Raw genomic sequence first — 24,862 nt, 5'->3', positions numbered from 1 at the left:
TTAGGGCAGGTGCATGCTGGAAATATGGGGATTAAGTCAAACCTAGACTCATGAATCCTAGACTTCAAAAGGTATCAGTTCCAACCATACATGACAAAGGATCCCTTCTATATCTATGACATACCTGACAAGTAATCTTCCAATCACTGTGTAAAGATTTCAAATGAGGGACACTGCCCTGTTTCCTGAGGGAGACCCAAACTGAGTTCACTGCAGCTTACCATAGGATCATATAATTAGAGCTGGAGGGGACCTTAGAGGCCACTGCATCCAGCCCTTTCCTTTTACAATTAAGGAAAGAGAGACTGAGAGGTTAAGTGACTTCCCTTGAGTCACAAAGCTGGTGAGTATCCAGTAAGGCAAAATTCAAACTCAAGTCCAGGGCACTATCCACCACCTAGGCTGCCTAGCATATTCTACCTATTTGACCTGATTCTACTTTCTAGGAGCCAGAAGAATAAAGCCATAAAGCTTCCATTTGTTGGCTCTTCGAAGAAAGGAAAATAGCTACCAGGTCCTCTTCTAAGATATTCCTTCTTCAGGTTAAACATGCCTAGTGCCTTTTGTAGATCCTTTAGTGACATGACTTGGAAGCCCTTCACCATCTTGAGTACCCTCCTCTGATATTGTATACTTGACCATTGTTCCCCAAATTGAACATGCTGAGTAAACTGAGTTACACTGAGTAAAAAAGCATAAAGCAGTTTTTCAAAGGAGCTATTACATCAACTCAGTGTGCCCAGATACAATATAAAGCATATTTTACTTAATAGATACTGCATTTTACATACTAAAATGAGTTCATTTTTGGCTCCTCAAAGGTCAGCTTATCTTATTGGGTATGGTACATTGATAAAGCATCAGACTAAAAGCCTACAAAACTGTTCTTAAATCTTCATCAAGAAAGTATTGTATTCTTGAAATTTGTATTGACCTTATAAGGAAGATGCTAGATGCTATCAGATTATCAGAATATTTATTAAACCAATTAATTTAAATATTTCAAGATTGACCTTTGCTGCGAATCCAAGAATAACTTTGGTTTTATTTTAGGAAAGATGTATCTGTTGTTAGCGAAAGGGTTTTGTATTTGAGAGGATTCTTTTTAAAAAATTTTTTCATAAAGAAAATTTTATTTGGTACATCACAATTTTAGCTTCACAGAATTGTTAAATGTTTAGCAGGACACAGTGAAATAAATTGGTGAGTTTCTATCAACCAATAGCTTCATTTTCACTATAATTTTTGTAAGATGTCTGCCTATCATTCAACATTCAGTTTATTTCTTGCTTTGAAATTGATTGGGAATAGAACTAAAGATCCTTATTAACAGAGCTAAATTTTCATAAATGAAAATACTCTTTGTGAGTATTTTGGTAAAACTGTGATGTTTCTTCAAAGGTACAATGGGAAATTATTATTTTTTGATACAATCAGGGTTAAGTGACTTGTCCAGGGTCACACAGCTAGTAAAGTATCTGAGGTTGATTTTGAACTCAAGTCCTCCTTACTCCAGGGACAGTGCTCTACGCTCTATTTACTGCGCCACCTAGCTCCCTCATCCCCGAGGAATTCTTTTAAGTAACTCCCTGATAGAAAACCAAGTTTTATGTCTCCAAATTGCAAGAAAGCAATTTTTAAAAAGTCTTATGCTAGGGAAAATCAGTATTCCCAAAGCAACCTTTTGGAAATCTTTCAACGTCAAGTGTGGGCTTGTAATGTATTTCTGTATATTTCAGATCATGTTCCAATTACCAGATGGGAAATTTCATAGGCAGGATTTCCCCAATCAAGTTGAAAACTACTGCTTAAATAATCGCTAATTTTTGCTTGTCAAAAAATATTTGTTGAATGCTTTGTGCAAATCCCATTGCAGTTGCCTGTTCCAATGCGTACACAGAAATTCGGAAGTAATATTAGCGATCATGTGGTTCAGCTCCATTTCACATATGAAGAAATAGGCTCATAGAAATAAAATGATTTGGCAAAGGTCACATCGCGTTTGAATGACAAAGTTGGAATTTGAACCTGCGCTTTTTGTTCTCCAACACCATGCATATAAAACATGTATACTTATTTTGATTATATGTACTACACGGTGTTGTGAATAAAGTACTGAACTAGAGACAAGAAGACCTGAATTCAAATACAGCCTCAGAAACTTAACAGCTGTGTGACCCTCGGCACATCACAGCCTCCCTGTAGATTAGTTTCTGCATCTGTCAAATGGAGGTAATAATAGCATCTATCTCTCAAGGTTGTTTTGAGGATAGTATGAGATAATATTTGTAAAGTACTTTGCAGATCTCAAAGTATAGAAATGGTAGGTATTATTATTGCATTGGTAGGGTTCCAATTGCTGCTTTTACTGGTATAAATTTCAGCCCATCCATGCATTCTCCAACTGTCTTAGTCTCGCCCATGTTCTCCCATAAATCCTACGTGGAAGATTTATCCCATGTGCTGCAGGGCTTTCCTCTAGGTCTTTGAATCTTTTGCAGATACTAAAGCAATACTAAACTAATCATCTGTTATTTGGTGTTTTGATTACATGACTGGTCCACCTCCTTTTCCAGTTACACATGAGTTTAATGATGTCATTTGATAACACTTATGATCTTAGAGGATCATGGAAGAATGGAACCTTTGAGGCTATACAGTCCAAACTGCTTGATTCTATAGATGAGCCCCAGAGAGGCTGACTTGCCAAAGGTCACACAGAGAGAATTTTTAACTCAGATTCCCTGATTCCCAAATCAGTGATCTTTCTCATTGTACTCTCTTCTTGTATTCACATCATTGTTGAATTTATACTGTAGCTTAGTTATCGCTACGAGCATGTTTAGGTCATCTGTGATCTCAGTTTGCCTGAGATGATATATGTTCCATGATTGATATGCATAAAGGTAATTCTACACATATTTATATAATTACCAATGTCTAAAAATAAGTAAGGTTTCCCAAATGATAGAGTGCAGTTTTAAGCTTTAAAGCTTAAAATACATTTTTGGGACACTGTATATTGTGTGTGTGCATATTTCTATATGATATTTACTATCACACCCTTTGAACACTTAATAATTACAAGAATGATAACAATAGCTAAAATTGATATAGTACTTGAAGGTTTCAAAGAAAGCGTTTCTTTGAAATAATAACTTCTCATTGTCAGTAATACTTAACATACTTCTATAAAACATGAAGGTTTGTTTTCTGTGTGTGTTTTGGGATTCAGTCCTAATTTTATTATGAAAAGAACATTTATGTCATATGAAGCATATATTGATGGGTAGTTGTTTATGGAGTTGTCATATAGGGAAGAGAATCCATACAGAAGAGGTTTTTTTCAGTTTCCTGCTCTTTTTGCCTTTGCTTGTTTCTGTAACTTTTATTCTTCCCAAAGACTTGGTGCCAGAAGACAAGAGTACAGGACAGAGTGTATAGGTGCCTCTTTTGTGACTTTGACACACAGACACTCTAAATAGGGAGTGTAAAGATATATACCTACTAAATGTTTTTGAAGAATATTAATGATAAAATTATATGAAGGAGAAAGCATCATTTAAAGAATCAGATCCAACAGATAGAGCATAGTAATCAAATGTAGAATATCCATGTTTTTATTTTTAGGTGTCTGCACTACCATTAATTCCTAATATAATTTAGAAGAGTAACATTGTCCAAGGATAACTTATTTCATTGGATGAACATCCTTCATAGCATTAATTTTAAGAGGTTTACAGAATATTAGAACTGGAAAAGATTTGAGAGGCCATTGAGTACAACATGTCTCATTTGAAAGATGAGGAAACTAAGAGCCAAAGTCATTAATGACTTGCTCCAAATTACAGTAGGTAAAAGGGCTGGGATTTAAACCTACCCTTGATTTCTTACCCTATACTACTTCCTTGCACTGCAATGCCTCTTTTTCAAAGTGTTAAGAGGAAAAAAATATCTGAATTAACATAAGGGGATGATGCTAATTTCTTAAATAAATCTTATTGTTGTCTTTTGTTTTTTACATGGCTTAAATTTCACTGCATTATTCTCTTCTCATCTCCTAGAGAAATGTCTCATTGAAAAAGACTTTTTTTAAATAAAAGGAGGAAGAAAGGAAAAGTAAGCAAAACTAGTCAATATATTGAAGACATCTGAAAGTATATACAGTGCTCCATACCTGTGGAGCACCTACTTCTGTAGGAGTGGGGGGAAGTATTATTTTATATCTCTTCTTTGGAGCTATATTTATTTGTAATTTTGCAGTATTCATTTTAGATTGTGTTGTACTTGTTCATTTCACTTACGTTGTTGAAGTCATTGTGAATTATTAATAGATTTATTCTGACCCAAATAATGGAAAAAAAAATCTCTCTTGACAGGGCACATGAGGTCCATCTGCTCACCCTTTCATTATACCGGTGAACTCATTCTGCTATACTTGTTCATGGTAGTGGTGGTTTTGTCATGGGGACGGAAGTTAGTGTCAGTCTCGGTGCTCCTAGCTTATGAAATAAGGGAGGGAGACACAATAGGGGCCACCTGGGTCAAGGCAAGCACATCAGATTCTTTGAATACTCTCTGGGAAAGACTGCAATGGCAGCCAATGAGGAGTAATGCTTCAATCACACTTTAATAAGACACAACAAGTACAGAGATAGGCTATATGTGGACAAGGTATGAGTGGTTAAGTGAAGCATAGGGAGGAAAAATAGGAGGGAGAGGAGCATGAGTCTATTTTATTAATGACTTCCTTGGGGTATGTAATTAGTAGTAGTAGAATCTGGGCCAAAGGACTTGGATATTTTATTCACTTCCCCTCCTCCCCCAACTTTAAAATGTTTTTTAAAATGGTTGTACTAAGGCAAAACTCCACTCTCCATGCACAGGAGTACTATGCTTATTTTTCTATAAATGACAGCTAGGTGGCACAGTGGATTGAGCTTGGAACCTGGAGTCGGGAATACCTGAATTCAAATCTGTTCTCAGACACTTATTGACTGTGTGACCCTGGACAAATCACTTAATCTTGTTTGTCTCAGTTTCCTCATCTGTAAAATGAGCTGGAAAAGAAAATGGCAAATCACTCCAATCTTTGTCAAGAAAATCCCAAATGGGGTCACAAAGAGTTGCACATAACTGAACAAGAAATTTTTCTACAACCTCTATGATATTGGCTACTCTAATCCTTTTTCATCTTTGCCAATTTACTGGAGGCAAGGTGAAATCTCAGGCTTGTTTAATTTGCATTTTTCTTATTAACAGGATTTTCGGGTATTTTTTCCATGTGGTTAATAGTTTGTAATTCTTTTCAGATAATTTTGCTCAAATATTATGACTGCTTATCTATTGTGGAATTGCTCTTATCTTTATACACACATATACATGTGTGTGTATTTTATATGTGTAGATACACATGTGTGTGTACATACACATACCTACTATCTATGTATCTTATCTGTATATCTAGAATACCAAATTCTTATCTGAGAATTTTGATACAGAGTTCCTCCCCCCATCTAACCTTTCCTCTTTTTATCCTAGATACATTAATTTTGTTTGTAGTGAAGCTTTTCAATTTCATGTAATCAACATTTTCTATTGTATATTTGCAATTCTTGCTAGGTCTTGTTTAGTTAAGGAAATGATTTTAACTCTTTAAGGTATAGAAGCCATATTGATTTCCATGATTACTTTAGTGCATGGAAAGCAAAGATCAAATTGAAATTATGACTGAATTTCTTACGTTATCTTCCAAGGGAACCACTTTGTTTGGAATCATGTGATCTCAGGTAGTATACTTGAGGGTTTATATTAGATGAGTGAAAATTTATGTTACAAATGTTTTATATTTCCCCAAATTATGAAAGTGAAAGTAATGGATTGCAAGATTTATGGGCAAAAGAAATTAATTGAATAGATACCCAATTGATTTCTCCACATTCTCATGAATAAATTAATTATCCAAGAAGTCTGTGGCTATTCCCTAGGCAAAGTAGAGGATATTAATTTTCAGAACACTAAAAAATACATTGTCTTCTACACATGCTCATGAATTTTTGAATTTGGAACTTATAAACACATGATTTCCAAAGGAAAACATGTGCTTTCCTATGCCAATATAGAAAAAGCCAGGTTAAAAAATAATTAATACTAGCCACTGTAATCACATTCTTCACAAACATTAATTATTGAACATTTAGGACATATCACAGTACATTAGGTACTTTAAATAAACCTTTTCTGTATACTGCTATGAATATTTTGAGAAGCAAGAAAAAAATAACTCAAGGCTTACTTGGATGAGCTAATTACATTTTAGGTTCTGAAGTACTGCATTTTATTATCTTTTATATTTTTTACTTATCCATTAAAAAACCCCTCCTTCATAGGGCATTACCCTAACCTTTTCTGTTTGAAGTATTATGAGCCTCGCTTATTTTATAATGTTCTTTTTCTGGTGCATCAGGGCAGGAGGTACTAATTCATTGACTTTTCAATTTCTCTTCATACTCCCTGTTTCCCTTCTATAATATGTAAAATGAAAGAAATAATATATGGCATTTGATGAATGTCATCAGGTCAAAATAGGTGATTCTGATATGAAGAGAAATCTGGATTCTCAAAGATTTTGTCATTAGAGCACAAGATTTAGTACATCTTCCAAGGTGAAAGGGCTTCGAGTATAGTCCAAGTAATGGTCCTGTCTGTTCCCCTAGGATGAGCCTAGCTAACTTCAAAGGAGCTCATCATTGGGTTGGCTTCTGGATGATTTTTTTTTCATTACGTTAGTTTTCAACAACCCAATCCCAGAGATAGTAACCTACCCAGGAAACAAGAGATCCTTGATTATCTTTCTAAACAAAGCTCCTCCCTCAACAAACACCTGAGAAAGAACCATGATTATTAGTGCAGTTGTTATTTTTCTTTGAATTTTTGCTAGAGACATGCCTAGAGAGAGAAGAGAGGAAGGGGCAGGAGAAAAGGGGTGAGGAGTGAGAGAGAGACAGAGACAGAGAGACACAGAGATACAGAAAGACAGAGAGATGGCTACCATAGTAACCAAATTTGGTTTTAAAAGAAGATGAGGTTTGGTTTGGTTTGATTTTTGGTGGGACAAAGGAACCAACAATCTATTAGTGGCTAGATGGAAGCTGGTCTGAAATTGCTTTGCTCCTAGGCATTTTTAGCAATAAAGTCTTATCCCAAATGTGTGCCCTGCAATATGATTTCCTACCCTCCCTTTGACAAAATAGATGAGCTAGCTGTAGTCTGTTTCCTTTAAATACGTCATGTGGTTGAAACTTTTAAAAAGAAGTTTTTGGAGCATTTACACATTCCTTTGCTAATTTAGATTGGATAGCTCAGGTAATTAATTTGGCAATTTATAGACCTGTAGAATGGTAGAGCTGGAAAGATATCTTAAAGACCAGCCAGCCCAACTCTACCATTTTATTAGAAGGAAACCAGGGCCCAAAGAAGTTAAATGACCTATTTTTCAAGGTCAGATAGCAAGGTCATGACAGGTAATTAGAACACAGCTCTCTTGGGACTCAGGCCAGTGTGGCTAAATTTATAACACGCTACTCAATGATTATGAACAACACAAGTCAGCTCATCACTGATCTTTGCTTTTCATTGGCACGAGGAAGATGAACAGAAAGCAAAACTGATTTTAGAATATGCACTAATCTTTACTTCATGTACCGTGTCTGAAATGTGGTTCCTAATGGGAATGAAAACTTAGCCAGGTGCTCTGGAGGTGTTTTACAGAGACAATATCCTACTTTCCTGAAGATTCAAAATATGTTCCCATTTCATTTATAAATGGCAATGTGGGAAGGAGAGAAAAAAAACCCAAAGAATAAAAGGAGTGTCTACGTCATACTTTGAGTTTTCAAACAAAGGTAACACACCTTGTTGACTTGAGGCTACTCTTGGAAGCAAGTGGGGAAAGAGTCTCTCAATGGATATAAAAACATTCTGTATTGGAATCATTTGCACTGCATTGTCAGGTGTCCTAACTATTAATTCATCTTTTTTGGGGCCTGGGGTTAACCTTGAGGAATTGTGCTTAATAAGCCTCTATATGGTACTCTCCAGTATTGATCAATCAGCAGAACTCTATTAGTTTTTTAATAAAACTCTATAAGTTTATATTAAAAATACTCATATATACATATACATATATATGTATATGTGTATATTAAAATCTCTTCAGAAGGTATAGCAAGCCCCCCAGCCACGGGGTGCCAGATGGAACCTAAGAGGAAGAGGTTTAGATTTCAAGTTCAATACTAATCAGTCTCATATTTAGTGAACGTATAAGTGCATAAAAATTCCTGGTCCTGAGTGTCCTTCATTCGTGGAGTTCCTGCCGAGATCTCCTTGCTTGCTTAGCTGGGCTGGCCTCTGGCACGTTGCAATGACTCAGCTAACAGAGGAATTCACAGCTGGGCTGAGTCACACAGGTTCCTCATCTCCTGCATTGAATTCTCACTGGACTTGACCACTACTGCTAGAGAGACTTTAGATATCCTGATCTCAACAGTCAATTGGATACTCTCTTCTCAGAATATTTATTTACCTAAGACCAGGAAAGGAAAAATATGAAAAAAAGTGGGCCCCCCTCCTTCCTCACCTTTCACCTTGAGCTCATGGGAATTTTGTATCACTGGCTTCTGGAAAGGAAAATTACAAGAAGAGGTATGGGGGATAATCCTTCTGTTTTTGAATTCAGGCCTCCAGTCATCAGTCCTGGCTCTGAAGCCAGTTGAAAGACTGTTTGTAACAGTATGAAATGCTAAGTAATCATGGCCAAAATGACTTTTGAAATTCCAGGTGTTCGACTGACAGCAGTCAAGGAATTTCTGTCTATGCATTAAGAACTGGACTTTCATGGGTCAGTCTCCCCCATTACAATTCACTTAAAAGAGTCCCACACAGCTACCAATGTGAATTATTGAATCTAAAACCAGAGCTATGACAGGGAACTCCTTCTTGTGGGGTCAGTGCAAATTTCAGGATGGAGGAGACAGAAAATCCATGACACCATAACTCTAGTTGGCTGACCACATGAGTCCTCCATAGGAAATGTCAAGAAGCAAGGTTAACAAGTATTTATCAAGTGCTTACTATGTTGTAGATACTGTGCTAAGCCCTGAGGATTAAAAGAAAGTAAAAAAGTAAGGGGAACCCAGGTCAGGAATCCCAACAGAGATACTTGTGCTGATAGGGCAGGGTAGAGCTAAGAGAAGAGATAGAGACTCATATACCCTGAGGACAGAGCCTATAATGGATGATGTTGGCAGGGGAGGTAAAAGGTTGAGGTGCAGATCCTGTTCAAGCATCCTTGTGTCTGGCAGGCGGAGTAACCTATTGAGATGCAGTAGCAATCAGACTCTGAAAAGGCGGACATCTCTGGGCTGAGGGGGAGAGTCAGTAGGGATGGAAGGGTGGCATGCTTCCTCCTCCTGGCTACTAACATGGACATGTACTACTTCTCTGCGGTCCTCCATCGTTCATTGACATCCTACTTAGGAAAGAAGCTTTCTCAGGTGTCTGTGTCCTCAGTGGAGGAAATAAGGATTGTCAAAGACTTTAGGAAAAGCCCAACAATTCAGATCAGGATTTTGACTTTGTTTTATCTAATATTTGGATCTTTGCAATTTACATTGCATAACCTTTCCAAAGAAAACGAAACACCAATGATGAATTAGTATTCCAATTCTCCCATATCTTCTCCAACATGATCTTCCTGTTTTGTCATGCTAGCCAATCTGATAGGTGTAATGTGGTACCTCAGAGTTGTTTTGATTTGCATCTCTCTAAGAAAGTGATTTAGAGCATTTTTTCATATGACTACAGATAGCTTTAATTTCTTCCTCTGAAAACTTTCTGTTCATATCCTTTGACCATTTATCAATTGGAGAATGACTTAGATTTTTGTACATTTGACTCAGTTGCCTATAAATTCTAGAAATGAGACCTTTATTACAGACACTAGTTGTAAAAACTCTTTCCCAGTTTTCTGCTTCCCTTCTAATCTTGGTTGCATTGGGTTTGTTTGTGCAAAAACTTTTTAATTTAATGTAATCAAAGTTATCCATTTTGCACTTTATAATGTTCTCTATCTCTTGTTTGGTCATAAATTTCTCCATTCTCCATAAATCTGACAAATATACTATCCCTTGATTTCCTCATTTGTTTATAGTATCAGCCTTTATACGAAAATCATGTACCTGTTTGGACTTTATTCTTGTGTATGGTGTCAGGCTTTGGTCTATGCCCAATTTCTGCCAAACTATCATTCAATTTTCCCAGTAGTTTTTGTCCAGCAGTGAATGCTTAGCTCGGAAGTGGGGTCTTTGGGTTTATCAAACAGTAGACTGCTATATTCATTGACTGCTGTGTCTTGAGTACCCAACCTATTCTATTGATCTACCCCCTCTATTTCTTAGCCAGTATCAAGTGGTTTTGATGATTGCTGCTTTATAATACAATTTAAAATCTGGTAGGGCTAGGCCACCTTCCCTAGCATTTCTTTTCATTAATTCCTTTGATATTATGGACCTTTTGTTCTTCCAGATGAATTTTGATATTATTTTTCCTAGCTGTAGAAAATAATTTTTTGCTAGTTTGATTGGTATGGCACTGAATAAGTAAATTAATTTAGGTATAATTGTCATTTTTATTATATTAGCCCAGCCTACCCTTGAGCAACTGGTGTTTTTCCAATTACTTAGATCTAACTTTATTTGTGTGAAAAATGTTTTGTAATTGTGTTCCTATAGTCCCTGTGTTTGTTTTGGCAGGTAGACTTCCAGATATTTTACAGTGCCTACCATAGCTTTAAAAGGAATTTCTCTTTCTATCTCTTGTTGTTGGGCATTGTTAGTAATATATAGAAATACAGATGCCTTATGTGGATTTATTTTGTAACCTACAACTTTGCCACAGTTGTTTATTATTTCAAATAGCTTTTTACATGATTCTCTAGGATTCTCTAAGTATATCATCATATCATCTGCAAAGAATGAGAAGTCAGTTTCTTCTTTACCTATTCTAATTCTTTCAATTTCTTTCTCTTCTCTTATTGCTAAAACTAACATTTCTAGTACCATACTGAATAACAATGGGGATAATGGACATCCTTGTTTCACACCTGATCTTATTGGAAATGTATCTAGCTTGTTCCCATTGCATATAATGCTTGCGGATGGTTTTAGGTAGATACTGCTTTTTATTTTAAAGAAGTCTCCATTTATTCCTATGCTCTCCAGCGTTTTCAATAGCAATGGGTGATGTATTTTGTCAAAAGCATTTTCTACATCTATTGTGATAATCATGTGGTTTCTGTTAGTTTTTTTGTTGATATAATCAATAATGTTGATTATTTTCCTAATATTGAACCAGCCCTACATTCCTGCTATAAATCCTGCCTGATTATAATGTATTATTCTTGTGATAAGTTACTGTAATCTTTTTGCTAATATCTTATTTAAAATTTTTGCTTCTATATTCATTACGGAAATTGATGTATAATTTTCTTTCTCTGTTTTGGCTTTTCCTGGTTTAGGTAACAGAACCATGTTTGTATCATAAAAAGAATTAGGTAGGACTCCTTCTGAACTATGTTTATTCTTGTTGAATATCATCAGAAGTTCCAAGAAGTTATTTTTGGAAATATATTTTCATGTCAAATTTTTATTTTTTCTATTCCTAGTCCCATCTCTTTCTAGTTCTAATAGGCTTATAAATAGAAATCTGATTTAATATAAATTCATTATTTTAAATAAATTGATCATTGTCTACTGCTGAGCCACCTAAAAGTTTAATAATCTGATTGGAAGAAGTGATTAAAAGAAGTGCTTGGTCATGCCTGTATTAGTAAACAGAACTAAGATTTTCATGATGAAAAGTATTTAATTAGTTATTACCACATGTTTCCTTAGTTTCAAATATAAGGTTTTGAGTATATTGAGGAAAAGCTGTCATATTAAAGTGTTTTCTATACATTGTTTTATATGCAAAAGTTTAAAGGAGAAGTCAGAGATTGATAGAGTGAGAACTGAAGTACCTAACACTTTTAGCTTTGGAATGGAAAATTCTTCTTTATTGAATATTTTGGGGAAAGTGGAAACCATTGAAGGCTTTTGAGTAGGGCTGTGATAGCCTCAGACATTTGTGGCTGTATCTGGATAGAGAGAACTTGAAAGTAGGGAAATAGAGGCTGAAAAAAAGACATGCTAGTGGAAAAATTTCAATTTGGATTTTATTCTCATAGTAAGAAATAAATGTTCACGTCTGTGTATATGTGTTAATTCCTTTATAAGCCAGAGGCATGCTCCTCTCTGAAGAAATTTAAGATTTATTTGAAAGCTCCCTACCTTACTAGCTTTTCCAGAATTGTTTTGAAGAGTTTTCATTCATGCGATATATATATATATACACACATACATATGTAAGATAAATATTTATGTCTTCATGTATGTATGTATATATAAGTTTATTATGTATCTCAAGTTATTTTACATATAAAAACAAACTGAAAAATTGAGTAAACAAAGAGGAAACAATCTTTATGTATTTTCATTGTGTAAATTTTACTATAAAAAAAATTAAAGTTTGCTAGTCTATATGTAGCACTCAGTATAATATCTGGCACATAGTAGATGCTTAATACATGCTTGTTCCCCTACTTTCTCCCCTGCATCCCACATGTCCTCTAGTATTTATGGTCTATACCTGAGAAAGACCTTAGCTTAAAAAGGCCAAGGTCTCTCACTGCATCTGGAGCTCATCTCCAGTTGTCCTGATCTATATCTTGCCACTGGATCCAGATGACCCTGGAGGAGAGAGTGAGGCTAATGACTGCCCCAATCTGCCTCACTTAAATCCAATTCACTTGCAAGTCAAGACATCACCCTCCTGGTGTCATTGGTCCTCTTTGAGAACAAAGGACAAATAACAACAAACAATGGCCTATACTATACAGTTTAGGACTGAATACATTTTTCACAGTGATACAGTGCTTTACAGTTTTCAGAACAGTACACATATATTAGCTCCTTTGATCCTCACAATAAACCTTTGAGTTAGGTGAAATTGTCCTACCTATTTTACATATAATGTAACTGAGACTCAAAGTGGTTTTGTGGTTTGGGTCAAGCATAACAGAGTGGATTAGAATCCTGCTCTGTCTGATTCTAATATCACTACTTTCTTGAATGTTCCAAATTGCTTCATCATTAATTGTGTTAATTATAACAATCTTTTATTCATTTCTGCTTTCTATGTGTATTTCTCTTCTTTTCAGGGAGATCGGGATTTTCTCAGACCAGGGGTGGGGAACCTGTGACCTTGAGGCCACATTTGGCCCTCTAAGTTCAAATGCGTCTCTTTGACTGAATCCAAACTTCATAGAACAAATCCCCTTAATAAAAGGATTTGTTCAGTAAAACTTTGACTCAGTCAAAAGGCTGCACCCAAGGACCTAGAAGACTACATGTGCCTTTGAGGCCACATGTTCCTGTAGTGTCAATTCAGTGTTCACAATGTGTATGGCTGCCATGAATATCCAGTGCAATTTTGAATTGCAAAATAGAACACTCTCCACATGGAAGACAGAACCAAAACATTTATTCAGACACTAGAAAGCCAAATCCATCATAGTAACAATAACACAATAACAATGCAGAGAACAATACTATCTCCCCCTCCCCCCTGCTAGGCTTCCCACAAATCATCTCTCTTAAATATCAAGCAGGCTCACTTAAACAAAATTATAAACAAGCTATCTCACTCACACTAGCCAGCCGTCTACTTGTCTGCATCCTTCCTAACTCTGACTGCTGTCTGACTCACTTCATCTCAGCTCTGCTCTAGCTCTGCCTCTTCTTGTTCTACCCTTCCTGCTCTACTCCTTCAGTAAGCTCATCCCACCACAGGCTCCATGTGACTCAGACATCTATGTGACCCACGCAGCTCACATGGTCCTATTAATGAATGGGAAAGATCTTCACGCTTAAATTACCATTATAGTCCCCCACCCATACGTAAGCTATGGAGCTGCCTTACGTTGATGCATTCCCCAGAGTAATTAGCCCAATGCTGAGGACAAAATAGGTACTTAGCTTGTGACTGAAACATGGACAATTGTCTCTTTTACACATTCCCTTATTTGACAAGTTATTTTGGTGTATCATCATCTAATTCACATATGTGTGAAGGGCAGTGATGGAGAGGCAATGCGTAAGCTATTAGATCCATGACATTAATTAAAAGAAACAATTATTGCAACCATTTTTTATGGTGAGCAATTAATTCTCATGAATGGGAGCATAGTAAAAATGAAACTGATCCCATTAAAATAGAATTTTCATGAATTCTCTTGCATGTTGTTTTTGCCCTCAAGTGGAACAATCTTTTCCTCTTTAATAGTGATTTCCAGTTTTCAAGCTATGGGAGAGAGGCAGAGAGAATGAGAGAAGAGGAAAAAAAGAGAAAGAGTGGGGGGTGGAGAGAGGGCTGAGCTGTGGTACAGTGAGAAAATTGTGATCCAAGAAATGTAATGAAATGTGACAAATTACCTTCCTTAACACAACACAATAAGATATAAATGGTTCTGAAAGGTAAGTAGAAAGTAGGTGAATGGATATCTACTGAATGAACAAGATTAACTGAGCATCAGAAATTAGGAAAGGCAGCATTTTTAATACCCAATTTGTCATCTTCCTTTCCCTTGACTTCCAGACGGTACTACCATATTCCTAGTCAGCTGGCCCTGAAAGAATTTGAGATTACAGAATCAAATTTAAGTGGCAAAGGAAACCCAAAATCATAGCTTGCTCTAGAAGCTTATTAAAATACTCTCTTATATATAACACTTAAAATTCTGCCTCTCAACACAGGTTTGCATCTTTATTTGCAAAGTTATTAAATCTCTACTCCATGCACAGCATTGTTCTAGGCCTTTGGGGATAGAAAACTGAATGAGATGTAGACATTGCCCTTTATTAGACTATGATTAAGACTGGGAAATAGTGACTGTACATAAATAGCTACAATGCAATATAAGTAGAAATGTGTAGGGGAGGTATAAGCATAGGAGCATTTATACAATTGTTAGACAGTTAAAATAATTAAATACCCAGCATTAGAGGGATAGTTACATTGAGGTATATGTTAATGTAATATTGTGATACAATTAAGACCACCAATTATGACTAATGTAAAAAAAAACTTGTAAAGACATCTATAAAATAATGCAATGTGGAAATAATTAGAAGCAGAGGAATGAAATAAGATCATATGAAGATAAGTGAATGAGAATGAATGGACAAGTGATTATAATGGGGGATGACCATACAAGTGTTAGACCATGTATTCAAAATGGGGAGAACTCCCTTTTCCATATAAGAATTGTTGAGAAAACTGGAAAGTAATGTGTCAGCAATTAGGTTCTGAATGCAACAACTTATAATGTTATAAATTGTTGCATTCAAAAACTAATTTCTGCTTAAATATGCTCAAAGTGGATAAGCAACTATTATTATTCAAGAATGACATCAGGTACATTTCACAGCTACAATTAAGAGATGAGCTCTTAGGGGATAGAGGCAATTACAAGAGTTATAGTAATTAATTTGGATTGCATGAAGTTGAAACGTTTTGCACAAACAAAGTCCACGTAGCTTGGATGAGGAAAGAAGCTGTTGATTTGGAAGGGAAAAAATTTTTACATCACATATTTTTGGAAATAGTCAATATCTAAGATATATAGAGATTGAATACAAGTATGTGAAACTAAGAGCCATTCCCCCATGGAAAAGTGGTCAAAGAAAGTGAGCAGTTATCAAATGGAAAATCAGTTTCAAACTAATAACCACAGGTGATTTCTCCAAGTCACTAATAATAAATACAAATACAGGTCAAGTAATCAAAGTTTAATCTCACACTAATGAAGTATCAAAATGACAAGAGATAGGAATAGTCAATATTGGAGGGATTGTGGAAAGACAGGTTTACTAAACCCACTGTTACATCAGGTATAGATTGGTCCTATTGTCCTGGAAATTCAAAAGTATGCTAGAAAAGTGACTAAAATGTCCATATTATTTGACCTAGAGATTCCACTGTTTATTATATAGCCCAAGGCAAGTTGAAGATATCATGAAAGTTCCTACCTAACCAAAATATTTATTGCAGTATTTTTTTTAAAGTAGCAAAGACTTAGAAAGCAAAACAGACGCTTGTCAATGGGAGAATGACTAAATAACTGAGATATATGGACAGAACAAAATATTGCTGTATCATAAATAATATAAAGAATTAAGAGAAATATAAGAAAACTTTTTTGAATGAATGCACAATATAGTAACCAGAACCAGAAAAAACAATTTAAATAATAGCTACAATAATGAAATTGGGAAAAATATGAAATTAAAAACCAGTAAAAGTTTTTATGACCAAGCTTAGCCCCAGAGAAGAAATAAAAAAACAAAACAAAACAAAAAAAACCAAACAGATTCTCCTACTTTGTTTGCAGAGGCAGGAGCCTATAGATGTAGAACATTCCATATATTGTTACAGTTAGTTAATTTTGCTGACCAGATATTTTTCTTTCTTTTTCTTTTTGCTACAAAGAATGGATTTCTGGGTAGGGAGAAGAAAGGGATTTTTTTTAAATGATGATGTAAATAAAAAAGCTATTAATAGAATAAAAAATAAAAAAATACTGAACTTTATGCTTTAAAATATAAGGAAGGTGGTTTTTTTTGTTTGTATTAATGTTCACTGTTGAATTTTTAGTATAATATTTAATTTTTAAAAAGAAAAAGTAATTGATGAAGTTTGTTCAACTGTCTTTGGACAAAAGAAGATTGAAATATGTCTACAATTTTTTAACTTATGTTTTTATTTTATTTTAATTGCTGAAAATGTTGTTTCAGCTATTAGCAGACACAAATCTGTATTTAAAAGTAGAGGCATGTTAGCAACCAGGCAGAAATTTAGGACTTTTTATGGCCAAGTACAATTACCTTGATTTTAAAGAACAATAATCAATGAACAAATACTTGGGCAGTTTATAGTCACTCATATTTGTAGATTAAATAATGTATCATCTCATTTATCTTTCTACCATTTATGATAGGTAGTGATTATAAGGCTTATCATTCTATAGAAAAAAGAAATGAGGCATGATGGGATTTAATGATTTGATCAAGAATATGTGATTCAGCAGCCACAGAACCAGCTCCTGGTCCTTTTCACTTACTGCTGTTAAGGTGTACCCATTTCTATTTTATGAAAGATTATTCAAACAAGGATAATAACTGCATGCCATGCTTCTAAGTGAGGATTTTATGAGATATTCTCTTTAAAAAATTAATTTTAGCCACAGAATACTACCAATAGAGTGATTTCCTAATAGGAGCAATAAATGCCATCATATATGCTAAGGGTTCTTAAGTGGAATGCCTCCATAAGTGCTAAGGGTTCTTGCAGTGGATCTCTAAGCATTTTTTTTTTTTTTGCTTTCTAAAACATGCAAGCCTCTTGAGCACACATTTCTGCCTATTGTTTTATCCTTTTAAGTGCCTGTGTACCTAGGTGATGGCCACTAGAGAATTAGTAGGTAGATTAAGTGTTAACCTCTAATATTCTTGATAAGGTAGTTCAATCTTAAAAGTAAGCATAAGGTATAATTTGCCAAGTTTAATTAACATTCCTGGAGGCTGCCTAGTCCCCGAAGATGAGGGAAAATAGATCTGATAATTTTACAGGACTGAGTCAAGAGTAAGGCTATTAAGAACAGATATAATTACTGGAAAGCCTTATTGCAAAATCAGTCAGATCTTTAAGTACAAATCTGTTCTTATTAAGCTCTCTCAAATTTTGACAAATTGGAATGATTCCTTTCCTTTTTCAGTAAAGCATCATTCTTCCTTGGTAAAAAAGTAATTAGATAAGCAAAATAAGGAAATGAGTAGTTTATTTTTTTCTATTTGTACTCAGTCCTTTGTATGGGATTGGGAAATTATAGGGGAAGGGTGAGAAGGGATGATTTATATTTCACAGTTAAGTCATTTACATAAAGAAGGAAATTTGGCAGTTATCCAATACGTAGAAAATTAAGTGGTCTAAATACCATTTGGGTGGCCAGCGTTGTCTGAAATACTTTTCTACCCCACCTTTAAGTCACATGCAACTATTTGCAATCTTTCACTTAAACTTTCCGGGTCCAAGTTTCCTCATCTTTAGACAAATAAGACAAAAATCAGTCATCTCTAGGGTGTTTTTTAATCCCTGAATTTATGATCCTAAATCAACTAGAAAATTGGCATTTTTCCCATGACTTTTTTAATATAGAGTTAGACTAAATAAAAATATAAGTTTAACATGTGCATGTTAGTGACAATATAAGTGATGAATAAGAGACAGTGAGACTGTGAAGATATTGGTAAGGGCTAGAGCTGGGAGTGAAGAGGAATTAGTAGAAATTGCAGACAATAAAATGAGTTAAATCCATCCATTTTTTTTAATACCTGAATCTACAGATTTTAACAGGATGGATATGAACTAAAATTTAGTTTCTCTGTTATTATTGTTGCTAGGGGATAGTCGTCCTTTTAGTATACTATATTGATTATAGAATGAGTTAATCCTACAAAACAGTTGTGATTATTTTGGGAGTAGGTGGGAAGGCATACTTATGATTTCATTCATATAGGGTACTCCTGGTGAGGAAGTTCCCCTTGCTTTGGAAGATTGGAAAGCATTCTATCACTACTTGTCTTAGAAACATGCCTAGGGATTGCTTAGAATCAGTGTGCTATGTTGGATAGTGAGCCAGTGCTGGAATAAGGAAGAGATTGGTTCAGGTCCTACATTGACTGTGTGACTCTCAGCAAGTAAGTCACTGAACTGCTTCATGCCCCACATCACTTTCTAAGAATATAATTTAATGTGAAATATAATTGAAGTACTCATCTCTGTTCAGGGTTCTTCTTGTTCATGCTTGGGTGTTGCCCCTGTGCTGGTGGATGTTACCTGCCCAAGCAGCTGCTTGGGCAGCACCATCAGAAGGCACTCAAAGCTTGAGTTACACCAGTTTGCTCAACTGTGCAGGCACAGTCTCCAATCTTTTCCTGGTATTCTTGGATTCTAGGTTTAAAGTCTAGGGAGATGGAATAATTCCAAAATCATCTCACTTTCCCTCTTGGTGTAGTTAAATTACCTAATTCAGTATGTGAACCAAAAATATCTATTAAAATAAAATAGAAAACAAACTGTATTAATATCTAAGTGGTTTACTTACTACACCCCTACCCCAAATCTAAATTTTCACTCTCTTCTATTCCTAATCTGGTTCTGCCCTTATTTCCCCACAGCTGGAAAAAAGTACTTAATGGGCATTGATTCAGAGCTGGAAGAAACCTTAGAGCTTATCAAGTTCAACCTTTTGTTTTACAGATGAGGAAACTGAGGCAAGATTTGTGAAATGACTTGCCCAGGATCATAGAGCAGGCATCAGATGCAGGATTTAAATTCAGTGTTCTATCCACTACATCACCTAGCCACTTCTGCCTCGATGTTATTTTTAGAAAATGCTCACACAAGGAGAGGGGAAACAATCTACATTTGGTACATACCTTATCTTGGTGTGACTAGTGGCAATTATGACCCCAGATCTTGATGAGTCACACTCTAAATACGTTGCTCAATACTTCCACCTAGGAAATTCCACCTTCTCCTTCATCCAATTTTGTCCTGTTGGTTAGATGTTTTCTCTGCATCTCCTCTTGCCGTGGCACAGTCATGTCTAGTGACCTGAGAATCAAATCAGCTTCAAAGCATTGGGCTGCATATATCCTTTTAAAAGTCTCTCCATAGAGTAGGACCAGTGGGACCTCTGACAACCACCTTTTTATAGCTCTTCCAGGGACATTACAGCTTGGCACTCCTGTTACTCCTTGGTGCCAATGATTTGGAAAATACAGAGGAAACCAATTACCTACAGTGCAGTGGATAATATTATTTAATACAATATTATAAATGCAAAAGTGTCTGTGTGTGGGAAAGGGGAAGGAGAAGACTGTATGTATCTCCAGAAGAAAATATAGAGTGGTGAGTAGAGAACTATCTTTGAATCAAAAAGACCTGGATTTAAGTCCTTTCTTTACCAGATACTAGCTCTGTGACCCTGTATATAAATGTACTTTTCATCATCCCAAGTATCATTCTAAAACTTTAAGTTTTTTTTTTAACAGTAGAGTAGTTGTTTTCTGTATCAAAGGAGGGATCTTCCTTATTAGAAGAATGCAGAAACTGCAGTTAATTAGAGAAATGGGCGATGTAATAAGTAGTTGGGTGACTTGCAGGGTCACATGACTATTATTCATCAGAGGTAAGAGTTGAACCTGGGTCTACCTTTCTCCAAAACTACCTTACTGTCCATTTAGTTATGCAGGTAGATAGAGTGTTGGACTCGGAGACAGGAAGACTGAGTTTAAATCCAACCTCAAATACTTATTAGCTGATTAATGCTGAAAAGTCACTTACCTTCTCTCAGACTCACTTTCTTCAACTTTAAAATTTGGATAATAATAGTATCTAATTCAGGATTTTTGTGAGGTTTACATGGTATAATATAGCAAATTTTAAAGAGTTGTACAAATACTAGCTATTATTATTAATAGCTTTGCTGCCTCTTGAAATATGATGTAACATAGCCAGAATTCCATAGTAGACAGCAGATATAGACTTGAAGTCAGCATACCACAAAGGCAATATTCATAGCACTGAGGGTGACTGAAATTTGCTGGCATAGTTCAGAATTGCAAAGTGTAACAGACTCTCCATATAGAAGGCAGAAGAAAAACATTTATTCAGACATCAGAAAACCAAATCCCAAAACCATAAAGCCAAATGCATTATAGTAACCAAGAAGTCAATACACATTATCACTGCAGGGGACAAAGACATTCCCAAGCCCCCCCATTCTTCCTGCTGGGGCCTTCCCCCAAACAAAAAACACAGGCAAGCCTAGCTGTGCCTGCTTGCCTGTGTCTTCTCTCTCCCTCACACTAACTGATCTCACTCACTTCTTCTCAGTTCTTTTCCACCCTTCCTGTTTCACACATTCAGTAAACTCCTCCTTCCACATGTGACTTAGGCTTCCATGTGATTTAAGCAGGACACGTGGGCCTATTAATGAATGGGAAAGATATTCCCATTTAAATTACCATTGCATCCAGGAAGGCCAGCATTCAAACTCTGCCTTGGATCTTAGCTGTATGACTATGGGTAATACATTTAACAAATCTTAGTTTCAGCCAACTCTCTAAGATGATAACTTACATAGATGATCTTCATTGGAGGACTTTGTCACACTGGTGAACATAGACCACTGCAGATCCTGACATTCTGGCAAATGAGTTCTAATAGCAGGGGGTCAATCCCCCAGCATTTTAAAATTTAAATTACTCTGATTGCCCTCGTCAAACTGGAGGGAAATAATATAAAGGATGAAAATGAGAAACAGTCAGAATGAATCACAGATAGGAAAGGCATGATTTCCTTACCTCATTGTGTTCATAGGCACACACATCAAGAGGTCATTTGTTTATCATATTTCTCACATAAGACATGCTACCCTAAGAAGTGTGTGCAGTAAAAAAAAATAGTTCACTATGAACTTTATCTCTTTAGCTTTGGTAGAGTCAGTTGCTATATTTTAATTAGTGGTTAATTACAGGTGCAAAAAAAACACCGTATTTTTATACAGTGACCTTTGGTCCATGTTGGTGTGAGAGACAAATGCTTTTCACGTAAATATGTATCAGAATAGTCAACCAAGCAAAACTCCAGGAAATGATTTTACAGGGGACAAATAAAAGAAAATGTTAATTTAAAAGACTCTCCTAATGGTCTTTGCTCTTTTTACTTTTATGAGAGCGAGAGTTTTACAAGTTTGTTAACTTTGAGAGAAGGGTTTGCAATGTCTTCTCAGGATTGGAAGAGGTTCTTCATTTGCTTAATAATTGGCTAGAGGAATAATCTTCCTGAAAATAGGTGAGGATCAAAGAGAGAAGGCATCTTACCTAACTCATGTATTGCCTGAAAAGCAGGCGTTATGGCTTTTGCAGTACTGACAGGAATTCACCCTTCCTATTATTAACAGGAACAAGTAAAAGAGACTTCCTGGTTTCCTAGGTACTTGATTTTTCCATTTTCATTATAAAAGTTACTGATATCTTCTATCTTTATATCAGCTATATTTCCCAATGTATTCCTCCCCCTCTCAAGGAGTCATTCCTTATAGAAAGAAGAAAAAAGATTAAGGGGAGGGAAAGATAAACCAGCTCAGCAAAATAAGCTAACATATTGAAACTTGAACAGAATATACATTATTGCATCTTTCTTAGTCTTTGCAAAAAAAGGTAAAGTGTGGTAATTTCTTACATCTCCTCTTTGGAGCTAAGTTTAGTTATTATAATAATTTTACAGCATTGGGTTTTAATTGTGCAATCAATAGAGTGCTGGGTTTGGATTCAGGAAGACCTGAGTTAAAATCCAGCTTTAGACACTTGATGGCTTTATGTCCTGGGCAAGTCATTTAACTTCTGTTTGCCTCAGTTTCCTCATCTGTAAAGTGAGGATAATAATGACACCTGCCTCCCAAGGTTGTTGTGAGAATCAAATGAGATAGTAATTGTAAAGTGCTTAAGAAAGAGCCTTGTATGTCATACTACTATATAACAATTAGTATCACCACCACTACTACTGTTTACATTTATATTTCTGTAGTTACAAAGTATAGTTTTCCTGGTCCTGCACAATTCACTTTGCCTCAGATCATGTCTTCTCATGTGTCTCCATGTTTCTAATTTCTCAGATCTGTCTTTACTTCAACAGAATTAACAGGAGGAAAGAAAAAGAGAGGTAGAAAAAGGGGCATATTCTAGCAACATCTTGAACTCAGCATGTCCTAAACAGTATTTTTCCTTACCTCCCAACTTCTATGTTCTGATGTTCTCATTTCTGCACTACCTTTCACACTTAGTTACTTACACATCATAACCTGTGCTATCTCTATCTCTTTCTTGCCCCACAATTTCCCATATTCTATCCATTTTACCTCCTCAGTAATTCTCCTTTTCATTCCCACTGCCACCAGTCTCATAAAAGATCTCCCTTCTTCCAACCTTGACTATTAGAAATGAACCCTCAATTTGTCTTTCTGCCTACAATCTCTCCCCTCTCTTCTGTGTTCTTCATACCTCTACCAGTTTGATGGATACCTGTTATGTAAGTACACACACGAAGGCAAGTACCATTTTGCAGAGGAGTATGCTGATATGTGTGGGCTTTGATGGGTATAGTAAGTAGTGATAAGGGATCAATGTAATAATATTTTGAAAGATTGTGAACTTGAACGAAGCTTCCTGGCAGAAGCTCAGTAGTTAAACTACTTAACAAATCCTTGTGCATCCTTTGCAGTTGTTGAGAGGCCCAAACAAGGCTTGCCCTCTTGCCAGATTGCTGGGGAACATGGCTGAAATCCTGGATTACCAAGTATTAATTCATGGTTTTTTGTCTTTGTTTCTCAACAATCTGTTAATTTATTTATATTTATAGAATAATTTTCAATACTTTTTCTTATAATTGCAAATAACCTCTTTAGTCCAGTCATGCCATTGGGGAAAATGAACTGCATTAAATTCTGTTAGAGTATTATTATTTTGGATCACCATTACCTGCTTAGCTAGGGCTAATTCTTCTCCAAAATGTTAGTTGCCTTTGCATGTGTGAAATTAGAATAGAGGATGTATTCTAATAGAAAATAGAAAATTAGAGTCCATTAAAAGATGTTAGAATCCTGCTAGAATTCTGACAGAAGGTGTTAGGGTTAGAGGGCATCTGTTAGAGGTCTGATAGCAAGAAGCCACTGCAATAGAAAAAGTTATTCTGATAGAAAAACAGCATATGTCTTAAAAATTGATGCTTTAAGATCAACTTCTTATCCTAGAATGAGGGAGAACATGGCAAAGAGGAGAATCTTATCTACTCCATGAGGCATCCTACAGTGTAACTAGCTATCTGCTCAGGAAGATGAAATGATGGACATGTAATGAATCATCAGAATGTCTGAGCAGGAAAGGAGAAAGTCACTCATGAAAACCAACCATTGGCTCTGCATTTATTTTGTTAGATATTACGTCAGCAAATGAATCACATCCTCCCTTTTCTTTATTGCCCAGTAAAAGAAACTCAAATCTAATACATAGAGCCAAATAATAATATTCACTTAGTATACCTGTTTTTTTTCTTTTTTTCCTATATTTTTTCTTGTTTTTTATCCATCCCTTCCTTCCCTGCTCCCTCCTAAAATGGTAAGCATTTTGATATGGGTTACATATGTGCAATCATGTAAAACATATTTCCATATTAGTTATAGTTATGAAAGAATAAACCAACCAAAAGAAAAGAAACATGGAAAAAAACCAAAATAAGTAAAAGTAGTATGCTTTGATATGCATTCAGAGTCCATCAGTTCTTTATCTGGATGTTGACAGAATTTTCTATCATGAGTCCTTTGCAATTGTCTTACATAATTGTATTGCTGAGAAGACCTAAGTTAGTCATAGTTAATTATCACAAAATGTTTTTATTAGTGTGTACAAATTAGAGAAATATGAATTAAAGAATAAATTGGAAGTACCCACAAAAATTGGCATGTTGTCTCCCCCATTAGACTAAACTCTTTGAGAGTAGTGGCTGGTTTTTCCCTGTCTTTGTTTCCCTAGTGTTTAGTTCGGTGTCTGGCACATAGTAAGTGCTTAATAAATGCTAGTTGATT

This window comes from Notamacropus eugenii, chromosome 1 (genome assembly GCF_028372415.1).
Source record: "Notamacropus eugenii isolate mMacEug1 chromosome 1, mMacEug1.pri_v2, whole genome shotgun sequence".
NCBI classification, from domain to species: domain Eukaryota; kingdom Metazoa; phylum Chordata; class Mammalia; order Diprotodontia; family Macropodidae; genus Notamacropus; species Notamacropus eugenii.
Note: the sequence above shows the minus strand (reverse complement) of the source record.